At 33.0% G+C, this 12,736-nt stretch overlaps 1 protein-coding gene across 6 annotated transcripts in view; it reads right to left on the bottom strand.

The window, feature by feature from the left end:
• LOC130027372 (platelet glycoprotein 4-like) overlaps window positions 1–12,736 on the bottom strand; it is a 253,284-nt gene that overhangs the window by 32,462 nt on the left and 208,086 nt on the right. The window contains exon 1 of one of the 6 annotated variants that reach the window (XM_056118092.1): window positions 5,913–5,928. The exons of 4 other annotated variants lie outside the window; for them this stretch is intronic. The gene's annotated coding sequence lies outside the window, so the exon portion shown is untranslated. Of the gene's footprint in view, window positions 1–4,112; window positions 4,213–5,912; window positions 5,929–12,736 lie in introns of those variants that run through there. One more of the 6 variants, XM_056118089.1, reaches the window with a different exon arrangement.

The raw sequence follows: 12,736 nt of genomic DNA, 5'->3' as shown, positions 1-12,736 counted from the left end.
CTCGTTGTGCTCAGGGATCACTCCTGGAAGACTTGGGGGACCGTATCGGGTGCTGTAGATTGAACACAGGTTGGATGCAAGGAAGGCAAGGCCCTTTTCTATTGTACTTTCTCTCTAGCCCCTAGTTTTTTATGTGTCAGAAGAGGAAATTTTAAATAATTGCTGATTCTGGATTAATTTTATTTTTATTTTATCTTAATGAACAGAGACATAAAATTTTATCTGCAATACTGTACTTCTAGCTTAAGTTTATAAAGTAAAAAATAATAGATTCAAGGGGAAAAATCCCCTAGAGACCTGTGGAAAGAAAGAAGGGAAAATATAAAGAACCATTTTAAGAAACCACTGATCATGTCTTTTTTTTTTTTTTTATGGAAAGGATCAGCTAAGTTTCTCTCATGACCTTAGTCCAACTTTGCAAGAATGGAAAAATGTCCTCTCTCTCACTACTAAAATCTTAAAATTCCTATGTTTCTAGAATGAATTTTCAAGCATTATGCCCTCTCTGTTGAAAACCTGGTGAAAAATGAGAAAGTGAGCATTTGCTATCTAAGCCTGAAGTAGGATGAACTATAAGAATTCTCTTCAATAAATAGGTCAGAACATCAGTGCAAATTCTTGGACACTCTGTAATTATTTCCATTTGCAGATAAATCTGTGTTCCTTGGGAAACTCCACCAAGGAATGGAATGGATCAAAGGTAAAATTCCTGGGATGTGAACTATGAAATTTGAAAAAGTTTCAGATTACAAGAGTACACCACAGATAATAGTAGGACCTGTATGGTATTTTCTTATAAGTGAAAATCTAAAATTTCCTGTTTTGGTCATAAGTCTTCTTTCTACTTTTCCAAAAATAAGAAATCATTCTACAAACTTGTATCCTTCATAACATTTACACTGTAATTTTTTTTTTATATTCAGTCTTCCTCCCTATTAAATACAGAATATGCACACAAAAATCATTTGGGGAAGGATATGAATTCAGTAATAGTTTGAGTGTGAGCTATAGAAATCAACTTTCAAAATCAGTTAAATATCTTTGAATTTTACAACTAGCTATGTTCAGGGTTTACTCCTAATTCTGTAGTCAGGGATCATTCCTGGTGGGGATTGGGGAACCATATAGGATGCCAGGGATTGAATCTGGGTCAGCTAAATGCAAGGCAAGTGCCTTACCTACTATACCACCTCTCCAGCTCCAAACTAAGTCTCTTTTGAATTCTTATATCATAATTACATATGCTTACAAAAAAGGGTACCCTAGGCATGAATAGAATGCAGATTAAATTAGAACCAGTTGAAGTGGATGTAAATCAGTGATGGAAATTTGATTTTTTTGTCAGATTTTATATATTTGTTTAGAGATGGAATTCTCTTTCCAAATTGTTTGTAGTCAACCTCCATATATAGAGATATTTCGAAGAAAATTTCTTCTGGATATTCAGGACAGATATTGTGGCCCTCAATCTCCCAGTAATATGTCACTTGGGCTCAGAAACTATGCACAGAATTCCATGACTCTGTAGAAAAATTTTCAATAAATATACTGAGTCCTCCAATAGATTTTTCTTATATCGTAGTTTTTATAATCCTTATTCATATGTGCATTTCCATCTTATCATAAAGGAGGTAAAATATATAATACAAACCTTGCGAACATATATACATATATATGTAAATGCTTCACTAAATAAAGCTTCTAAAATATGATTTAAATTAAGCTTCTAAAACATGATTTAAATTAAGCTTCTAAAACATGATTTAAAGTCATAAAGAACTGAAATAACAAGTACATTGGGCTTCATATCTTATTCAAAGGGTCCTTCTAGAAACAAGACTCTTTGGGGGGCTTTGACTGCAATATGCTTGAAATATTTCTCTTTAAGTCAGTTTGATATAAGTAGAATTATCTAGGGTCAATGAATTTTGATTTGTAGACACAAATACTATGCTATCTGTTTCACCTCAAGTTTTACTACTGACAATAAATATTGTCATGTCTACAAAGAATAAGCCTTGGAACTTTGAAGTCAAGTAATTTGAATTCAAATATAGGTCTTATTATTGTACTTTCTGTTATTCAATTTTTATGTATCTTATAAAATTGATATTGTAACTGTCTATGTTAATATAGTAAACTATAAAAATACGAGCAGATAAAATAGTATTGCTTTAAAAATTTTTATCACAAAATGGTATTTTAAAACCCCCTGACAAGGGGGCTGGAGCAATAGCACAGTGGGTAGGGCGTTTGCCTTGCATGCGGCCGACCTGGGTTCGATTCCCAGCATCCCATATGGTCCCCTGAGCACCGCCAGGAGTAATTCCTGAATGTAGAACCAGGAGTAACCCCTGTGCATGGCCAGATGTGACCCAAAAAGCAATAAAATAAAATAAAAATAAAATTAAAAACCCTGACAATAAAATATTATAACATATTGGAGAAATATTTTTGAAAACATTAATAAAAATAGCAATACATAAGAATGACTATTTGTATATTCACATAAAAACAAGTTACTATAAAATCTGGTAAGATGATTCGTTCTTTTTCTTTTTTTTATATGGTAGCAGGGATCAAACCAATGGCTCACACATGCAAGGATTTATTCTTTTCTTTTTACAGATATTAGGAATACCAAATAAATAGTTAGCTACTAGTTTCTTACAATGCTACTTGTGTGAATATTGCTTAGCCTTGGCTCAAATCAGTGAACTAATATGTCTTATGATTAAATCAGAAACTAGTTTTGAAAATGTTAGTAAATGAAGATGTTTTTGAGAAACAAAATCAAACTGTTTCATAAAAATTAGAATTGTAGCTATCAGTTTGAGGTAAACTCCAGATGTCTCAATGTGTTACTCAAAAACCTCTCTAGTTGTAATTATGATATTGCTTTTAGGCTAATGTCTTAAGATAACTTTATTTAATTCTATGAACTTAATAAAATATTTATTCATGTTTTCTTTTTTAAAATCCAAAGTTATATTTATTTGGATTTATAACAATTTTTTGGAAATTGTTATAAATTTCTTTGGAAAATAATTTTCTTAAATAACAAAAGGTTTAGTTTATTTGGTATTAATACTAAAATACAATACTTTCGATTTAAAAGGCATTAAAAGACAATAAACTAAAAGCTATTTTTTTATTACTTAAAAAACACTTTTGAATATTTGCTTGATAAATCCAGAAAGCAGCTGAGATTTACTCAAGAGAATTTAAGCCATTTATAGTTATAAATGAATTTACTTATTATAGCTAAAATTGAACTTTTAATTTCTACAAAATGATAGTCTTTATTTTTACTTGATATTCATGATTCAAGATAATAATTTTCAGCTTAATAAAGAACTTTATAAATAGCCCATACATTAAACTTACTTTGCTTATTTTGCTAAAATTATAATGGTAAAATTAATTAAAACTAACATATTGATTTGGAATTAATATGATTTACTATTCAAATAAAATTTTATTTTATTGTTCATTTAAAATATACTTAATAAGAACATGTGCAAAACACACATTGCCTTTAACCATGTCTGCAAAGTCACGTTCATCAATGATTATTGATTCAGATAGAAAATCAAACAAACTTATGACTGCATAAAATAAGTACACTTAGTAAAATCGATACTAGAAAACATGTTAGCATATGAGTGGTAAGTCATTTATAAGAACTAATTTCATTACATTGATTTTCATTTATGATGTTTATTCACAATTTAAATTAAAAATTATTCATAAACAGCCTAAATATACAATGAAAATTTCAAAATCATTGTAATTAAAAGGAAAATTATTTTAAATATTAAAAAATCTTTACAGAAGAAAAATAAGATTCAAACATTGAGAACTGAATTGTCAATTGTTTGGGCAAGGTTTTAATATTTTTAAAACATAAAATGTAGAAGATTGAAAACTGGAAAAAAAATCACAACTGTCATGATTAAATAAATCAAGTGACCTTAAAGAAACATTTACTGCTTTTTGATGTGACTGTCATGTAACTTATTTATTCTATTTATATAGTGTTACTGTTTCCTAGAATTTATAAGGTATAAAGTCTCTTCATGTTTTTAATTTAAGAAAATCATGTGACTTACCTTGAGAGAAGATAAGAAGAAAATTTTAATCAAATGCTCCAACATTTGAACACACAGTTCTTAGTAGGACTAAACAGTGCTCTGAAGGAAAACCCTACACTGAGATCCACATTACATAAAGCATGTGAGTTTAAATATGCTTGAAAAAAAAAAGGACTACGTCAGAAGTCAGAAGTTACTATTTGGTTTCTTGCCAGAGGAATTTTTTTTTTTTGAAAGGAAAAGAAAGCCATGCATATCACACTACTGGTCTGACCTATCTATTTTTATGGTCTTGTGAGGACCCATCACCTATATACTCAGCAGTAAGAAGTCTCTCTCTCTCTCTCTCTCTCTCTCTCTCTCTCTCTCTCTCCACCCTGTCTCTGTCTGTCTGTCTGTCTGTCTGTCTCTCTCTCTGTTGAATTTCCTTATCCAAGTAAGTCAGAGGCCAGGGAGACAAAAAAGAACTGACTTGTTAAATTGCTTCTAATATATCCTGGTTTACTATGCAATTCTTAGTCCCAGTGATGAAATGGGTCTGGAGTGGAAAATATAAAGTCAGAGAATAAAAGTCATTTCATGACATTTAAATAAAAGGCACTTTTCTGCAAAGCATTAATATGAATAATCTTTAAAACAATCAGGGACTGTCAATCAACAGGGATGACAAACAGACTTACAGAAAGGAAACAGTCATTGTTCTAACTGAAAGTTCTAATTGAAAAATAAACATTTAAGTTTATCATTTTCTGCTAGTTCTACCAAAGTGTCATGAGCATACACAATCTCATTACACTCCCCCTCAAAAAAACTTTAATAAGATTTCTCTTTAAAGTTTTCAGTTAGAATATAACCATTACATAACATTCAAATATAATTATTATTAAAAATGAACTTTTAATATAAAGGATATATGTTCATAACTTACTTTTTTAAAAGTCATTCTACAATAGAAACAAATTGGAAGTTCCTACACTTTGGGAAAATCTAAGACTATATTCTTATAAATAAATTCTCGGAACTATACAGGCAGAATCAAATCTTTGGAAGGTCACGCAGTCATCTATTCGATAGGCCAGCTGGAGAAATGTCTCCAAGTCACCCTTGAAATAAAACGAGCTAAGTATAACAGGCAGAAATATATTTAGTTCATTAGATCATATTTAAGCCAGGTCTTATCATTGGCTTGCTCATGCTAGACCTTCTGGCAAGTTGAATCTTTTAATTTGTTAGCAATTCCACGCTAACAGAAAAGAACCCAAGTGCCCATCTTTCCCACAAGCATTGCTTTGTTTTTCTAAGGCATTTTTCACTGGCATTATTCAAAAATGATAAGTTTGAAAATACTTCTGGTATATAGAGATTCCACACCCGCCCAAATCTCAGACCAGGCAATTACAATAAAGTAGAAACAAATTTAACAAAATTACTTTGGTATTTATTTTCCAATGTAACTTGAAGAAATTTTAAGATAACTTATGAAAATGCTTTCCTTACATCTGTGACAATTCATCTTTGTTACATTATTTAAAAAGCTACATAAAATTCAATTTAGAATATCCCTAAATATAATGTTTTGTATTTAAGCTGATCTGATATACTTTTTTCTCAGCTTTATAATTACCCCTGATTCACATACTTCATCCCCATAATGACAATTCAGAAATACTTTTTCAACTTATCAGTTGGGATGGGATCTAGTTTAAAGAGCACATTTTAAAAATATTATGAAAATATGAGCAATACTAGAGAACACTAACACTATATTAGAAAAAACATATCATGCATAATTAATACCTAAATTGACGCTGAACTTACTTGGAATACTTAATCAGTCTAATGCCATCCTAATCCTCTGATTCTCTGGAGAGGGAAATGTCACACTCCCAAGAGCAGAATCAAATTTACATTCCCAGAGGCAGCTGCTAAGTATTCAATGCCAGAGACAACAGTTCCTTAGCATACTAGACCTAGAAAGCACATGACTAAATAAAGTTCACACCCACATGTTCAGAAGGAATCAAAGTTTACAACTTTACAACTTAAATGATAAGACAGAGATGTGCTGTACCCATTTCAAAGTAATTTACTATGGAGGATTTGATTTAAAAAAGAAAAAAGATAGCTGTACCACAATATTTGGAAGGAATATATTTGTAAGACAACTGATTTTTTTTAAGTGAATTAGTTTCTTTCCTTCTTTTTTTTTTTTTTAATTAGTGAAACACTATGAGGTACAGTTGTGGACTTACAAATTTTTGTGCTTGAGTCTCAGTTATACAATGATCAAGTACCCAACCCTTCACCAGTACCCATTTTCCACCACCACTGGTCCCAGTAACCTTCCCACCCCCATCCCCCCATCCAACCCTGCCTCTGTGGCAGGGCATTCCCTTTTGTTCTCTCTCTCCTTTTGGGTGTTGTGGTTTGCATAAGAGGCATTGTGTGGCAATCATGTTTGGTCTATAGTCTACTTTCAGCATGCTTTTCCCATCCTGGGAGGATCCTCCCAATACCCTTTATTTGATGCTCCCTTTTCTATCTGAACTTCCTTCCCCCCTAGCATGTGTGGCTGGCCTCCAAGTCATGGAGCAAAATTCCTGGTACTAATCTTGGCCACTCTTGGTGTTAGTCTCCTATTTTGTTACTTTATGTTCCCCAGATGAGTGCAATCTTTCTATGTCTATCCCTCTCTTTCTGCAAATTCTCTATACAATTTAAATTTAATTCTAAACTTTATGAGAGGAATAGGGCTGGAGCGATAGCACAGAGGGTAGGGTGTTCCCCTTACAAGCGGCCAACATGGCCGACCTGAGTTCGATTCCTCCGCCCCTCTCGGAGAGCCCGGGAAGCTACCGAGAGTATTCGATATGCCAGACACAGTAACAACAAAGTCTCCAATGGAGACGTTACTGGGCCCGCTCGAGCAAATCGACGATCAACGGGAGGGCCTTTACTTTACTTTACTTACTTATGAGAGGAATAAGTGATTAAAATTTTAATATGCTAAAGCCACCTTAGGCACAGTTCTTTGAGAACTAATTTTGTCTTTGTCTTAGACACCACAAAGGGTTTGGAATCAGACATACATTAATGAATGCTGATGCTACTAAGCCCTAATTATAGCACTGAAGATTAGGCATTATATGACTGCTTAATCTTAATTTTTTCTTTTTTTTCTTTTTAGGTCACACCTGGAAATGCACAGGAGTTACTCCTGGCTTATGCACTCAGGAATCACTCCTGGAGGTACTTGGCGGACAATTATGGGATGCTAGGAATCGAACCCAGGTTATCTGCATGCAAGGCAAAAGCCCAACCCGCTGTGCTATCACTCCAGCCCCTTAATCTTAATTTTTTAACCAAAATATTAATAAAAGTAAGACAATGATAATAAGAGCTACATGTGATGAGTGGCATATAATGTTTCAGGGACCAAATGAGCTTTCACAGGTGTTAAGATACCTTAGATATATTAATCTTCTGCTAGAATGTTGATTCTTTGAGGAAGTGGCATGAAAAACACTTGTCTGTTTAGTTCACTGTTGAATCTCTAATACACAGAGATCATAGCTGTTAGTACTTAAATAAATAAACTTATGCATTTATTATTAAAACCAGATTTTTTAAAAATATGCAAGAATTAGAAATCAGAGGCTATTATGTTGCTTATTCATATGACAAATACACAATGATTAGACTGGGATAAATAGTATCTGTTCTAAGTAAATGACTTTCCACAAGATCTATGCCACTCAATATCCTTGGACTCTAGAAAAAAAACTGGCTGGCCAATAATCATCTGGAGTTACCCCTGAGGGCATAGGGATTACTTGGGAGAACCTCCGTTAAATCAGCAACTCAAGAAAATGGAATAATCCCAAGGGTGAGCCTGGAAATAACCTCTCTCAAAAAATTCTTGTTTGAGAAAGTATTAAATTCTATTCATTTATGTACACAATGGATGTGAGACTGCCTCCATTCATCACGCACACTAATTTATATGAAAACAGAATACATTAGTAACAAGTGTTTTGTGGGTAATTAATTGACAGAATCTAACCTAGTTTTTATTAGCTACTTATACTTTATTAGTACAGCAGGTAGGGCATTTGCCTTGCATGCAGCCAACCGGGGCAACCAGGGTTGGATTCCTCTGCCCCTGTAGGAGAGCCCAGCAAGCTACCAAGAGTATCTTGCCTGTATGGCAAAGCCTGGAAATCTACCCGTGATGTATTCAATATCCCAAACACAGTAACAACTAGTCTCACAATGGAGACATTACTGGGCCCACTCGACCAAATAGATGAACAACAGGACAGTGACACTGACAGTGACTTATAGTTTATAATAGTTTTTATAATACCCTTGTCCATTTGTTTCTTCTGAATTTACTCTTTCCTTATTTTATATGAATATAGCCATACTTCTGATATTTGATAATTTTTTAAATGACATTTAAAATTTTTGTATAATATTTTGGGAATTTTTAATTTTCATATCATTCACTTCCATAGTCTTTTCTTTAAATTATGGTGTCTTGCTTTATCTACTTTAAGCATATGGAAAATAATAACTTTATTCAGCATTTTTATGGTTCAGAAATAGTGTCTCTAGGTATGCTGATTCATGGAATTGAACACATGAAGTAAAAGAGGAAGAGTGAAGTCAATGAGTAATTTATGTATTACAACATATCTGAGATTCAGATGATAGATATACTACAAGGAAAGGGATCACATGATGTAAATTCTGAATATGAAGCTATTTGTAAGATTTGTGAATTGGGTAAGATATAGACATAATATTCCTAATTTTCTTTGGAGGGGCACAGCAGGCAATCCTCAGGGCTCACTCTTGGCTCTGCACCCAGGACATACTCCTGGCAAGCTCAGGGGGTCATATGGAGAACTGGGGATCAAACGTGGGTCAGCCATAGGCAAGGGAAATGCTATACTCACTGGAACATTGCTTCGGCCCCTTACTGATTTCATTTATGACAAATGATATCACAGGATATCACAAAATCTACCTATATCCTGAAGTATAAAATCAAATTAAATGATAGTTAAAATAAGATAGTTTTAATATAGTTGTATATGATTTTAATGTACGTGAATTAAATGATAGTTTTAAATTTTTTACAGTTTAGAAAGTGAAAAAATTTTAATGTACAAATATGTATTGTTAATCAAACACAAAATAGGATGCCACTATTACAGAGTTAGCACCTAGTTGCTGGGTGTTGAACCAAGTGTTTCACAAAAGTCACGTTGTTGACATAAAACTATGAGGTATTTTAGATGCTAGCTTCTAAAACGTAGATTGCTATCCCTAATGAAGGGTCAGGCCAGATCAATAGCATAGCAGGTAGGGCGTTTACCTTGCACGAGGCTGACCTGAGTTCGATTCCTCCGCTCCTCTCTGAGAGCCCGACAAGCTACCAAGAGTATTCTGCCTGCACGGCAAAGCCTGGCAAGCTACCCGTGATGTATTCGATGTGCCGAAAACAGTAACAACAAGTCTCACAATGAAGATGTTACTGGTGCCCACTTGAGAAAATAGATGAACAATGGAAAGACAGTGCAGTGCTAATGAAAGGTCAAGAAAATTTGGATAACAATAAGACTTCTGACCAAAAATTAATTCAAGTGAGAACCCATGGGTTTTTAGCTGAAAATTAATCATAAAATGAATCAGAGACATTTTGGTCAATGTTCATCATATTGTATTTTATAGGTGAGAAAGAGTCTTGAATTGACAAAGCTTAAGAATCCCAAATAAAGGGTGTTGGGGGGATCCTCCCAGGATGAGAGATGCATGTTGAAAGTAGGCTATAGACGGAACATGATTGCCACTCAATGCCTCTTTTGCAAACCACAGCACCCAAAAGGAGAGAGAGAAGAAAAGGGAATGCCCTGCCACAGAGGCAGGGTGGGATGCAGGGGATGGGGGTTACAAGGGATATGGAATCAGTGGTGGTGGAGAATGGGCACTGGTGGAGGGATGAGTACTCGATCATTGTATAACTGAAACCCAAGCAAAAAAATTTGTAGGTGTACAACTGTTCCTCATGGTGTTTCACTAATAAAAATTAAAAAAACTGAGAGTAAGAGCTGAATATTTATTAATTAATATTAATTAATTATTATTAATACTCCTTTAAAGAAGAAAAGAAAAGTATCCCAGTGAGCTGAGGTCCTATAGCTAATATGTGCCCAAAGAGTATTTAAGTCTAGAGTGACTGAAAATCCTGTATGCTTTTCTGGAAAAATAAAAGCTCTCAGCTACTTTATTCTTCTCAACCTCTCATTTAATAACATCTAAACATCCTGAAACTATATTGATAAAAATATATAATTTCCAAACTCAAGAAAGGAAAAAATAGCCACTAATGTATTCTGTAAGTGGTTATTAAAATAATTATTTTGAGATTAAAATAATAAATAAAAATACATTTTTATGACCAATCTCAAAAAACATAAGTTGCCCATATAAAACCATAGGCAAAATTTGTTTTATTGTTTCATCCTAGGGGATATCAGAGATGATTTACGATGAATATTAATACACACATTTACATAATAGATGCTTATATATATTTTTGCACATATATGCATAAATACATACTGATTATGTTTACATCAGCATTCTTCCAGTTTTTTGGTTTGTTTTTTTTGGGGGGTACATATCTGATGATGATCACGGGCTGCTACTCTTGGCTCTGTGCTCAGGGAATTGCCAGACAGTGCTAGGGGAACCATATCTGGTGTCAGGGATTCTAACCAGGTTTGGAGACATAGTCACATGCAAAGAAAATATTAATCTAGCATTTAAACTTTATACAAACATTAAACATATCACTCTGGTGAGGAACAATGTCACATATAAAATTAAAATATATATACATGTCTATTTAATATGAATATTAAACACAAAAAACAAGCAATACAACAGTAATGAATACCAGAGGAAAATGCATGAACTGAAATGTAGTTTTCTAACATAATACCATTATAAGGAAATTTAAGCACATTATAAAAGTTACATGCAGATTTAAAATTATGTTTGTACTTAAATTTATGGAATTAGGGAGTCAAAATATAGAATGAAAGCGAACATACTGCATTTCAAACAGAATAAATTTACTCATGTATTTATTGGAATCCATTCTAGGAACTGTGATTAAGAGAGAAACCTAGAGAACACCTCTGTATAAGTGAATAATTTTCATGTGGGCAGGTCCAGAACAATATGTAAACATCATAGACCATCTAAAAATGTTGGCAGATTTTTTTTTACTTTAACAGATTGCAAGCTGATTTTTGTCTTTATGCAACATATGTGTCTTCATTGTTTTTCAACAAGTACTTAAAGAGGCAGAACTTGTTTATGCCTGAAAGTCACTCTTTGTTCTGTACTTGCAATTTAAGTAAACAGAAGGTAATGAAGTATGAATTGCCATGGAATGCCACTCATACATGACTCTACTAGTTTTGCTAGTACTATACCACTTAATTAGTACACCAGTCCTCAGTGATTTCTAGGACACAACTGTTTTCTTAGTTGTATTATTTCTATAAGCAGACACTTCTCTTCCACAATGCCTCCAGTTCATGGGTAAGGATACAAAAGTCCACTGAGATTCTTTGTTGCCTGAATACCTTTTACTGTGCTCTTTAATACGTGCTTTGTCAACCACACAGTGTTTTCCTGTTTAAAATGAGCACGCAGAGAATATCATTGTTTTTCCAAGTTGCATGCGTAAAACTTAAAGAAGTGTCCTCCATGTATTTCAAGGACTAAAAACGTTTTTTGGACTTAGTCCAAGATCATTGGTAGGCCTGTTTTTCCTCTCAGTTTCTGTAACTCCTCAGGGAAAATTGGGTAACAATAGTAGGCCTGAGGAAGTAAGGCTACAGTGAATAAAGTATGATGATGAAGTAAATCCATAAAAATGGAAAACCACATCATTTTATTTAACTCAAAATTAAAACTCCTTTAATATTTCTCATGCTAAAAGAAATATGTTCCAACTTACTATTTTCATAATAAATTTTAGCAGATTTTTTTTCCTTTGGCATACTACTCTGCTTTAATTTTCCCTCCTCTTTTCTTAATTATCCTTATTTATTTGTAGTAGTAATTTCTATTTTACTGCATTTTATTTTTGACTTTCTAATATTCTTTGAAACATGATACATGGTTTTAGCTATGTAAGGTTTGATGCATACAGATTTAACAACTGCAACTTTAGCTGTCCCTAAATTAGCAGACCATAAGTTCATTGTTCCTTAATTTCTTATATATACTCTAATAGTATCCAATCCACAAATAATTCTATTTTTAAAGGCATCCAGCCTTGAAAGGCAGTTCAATATATGATAGTGGATTTTCAAATATTAAAGTATGTAATAATGTACTTTAATTTAAATTAAGCCATGCTTTATCACTTATTATTTTAACCTAGTATTTACCATTTCATATATGCTAGAAGATAATTAAATTCTTCACATTATAAAGCTCATAATGCATAATTAATTTAAATAAATGTAAATAACTAAGATTTCTCCATTTTTATCTTCCATGTCATTTAACTTAGATTAAAGGCTCCTAAATTTATTTGAGTGACTTCCCATTTT

Source organism: Sorex fumeus, unplaced genomic scaffold (genome assembly GCF_029834395.1).
Source record: "Sorex fumeus unplaced genomic scaffold, SorFum_2.1 ptg000037l, whole genome shotgun sequence".
In the NCBI taxonomy this organism is placed as follows: Eukaryota; Metazoa; Chordata; class Mammalia; order Eulipotyphla; family Soricidae; genus Sorex; species Sorex fumeus.
This window is presented reverse-complemented; position numbering and strand designations above follow the sequence as displayed.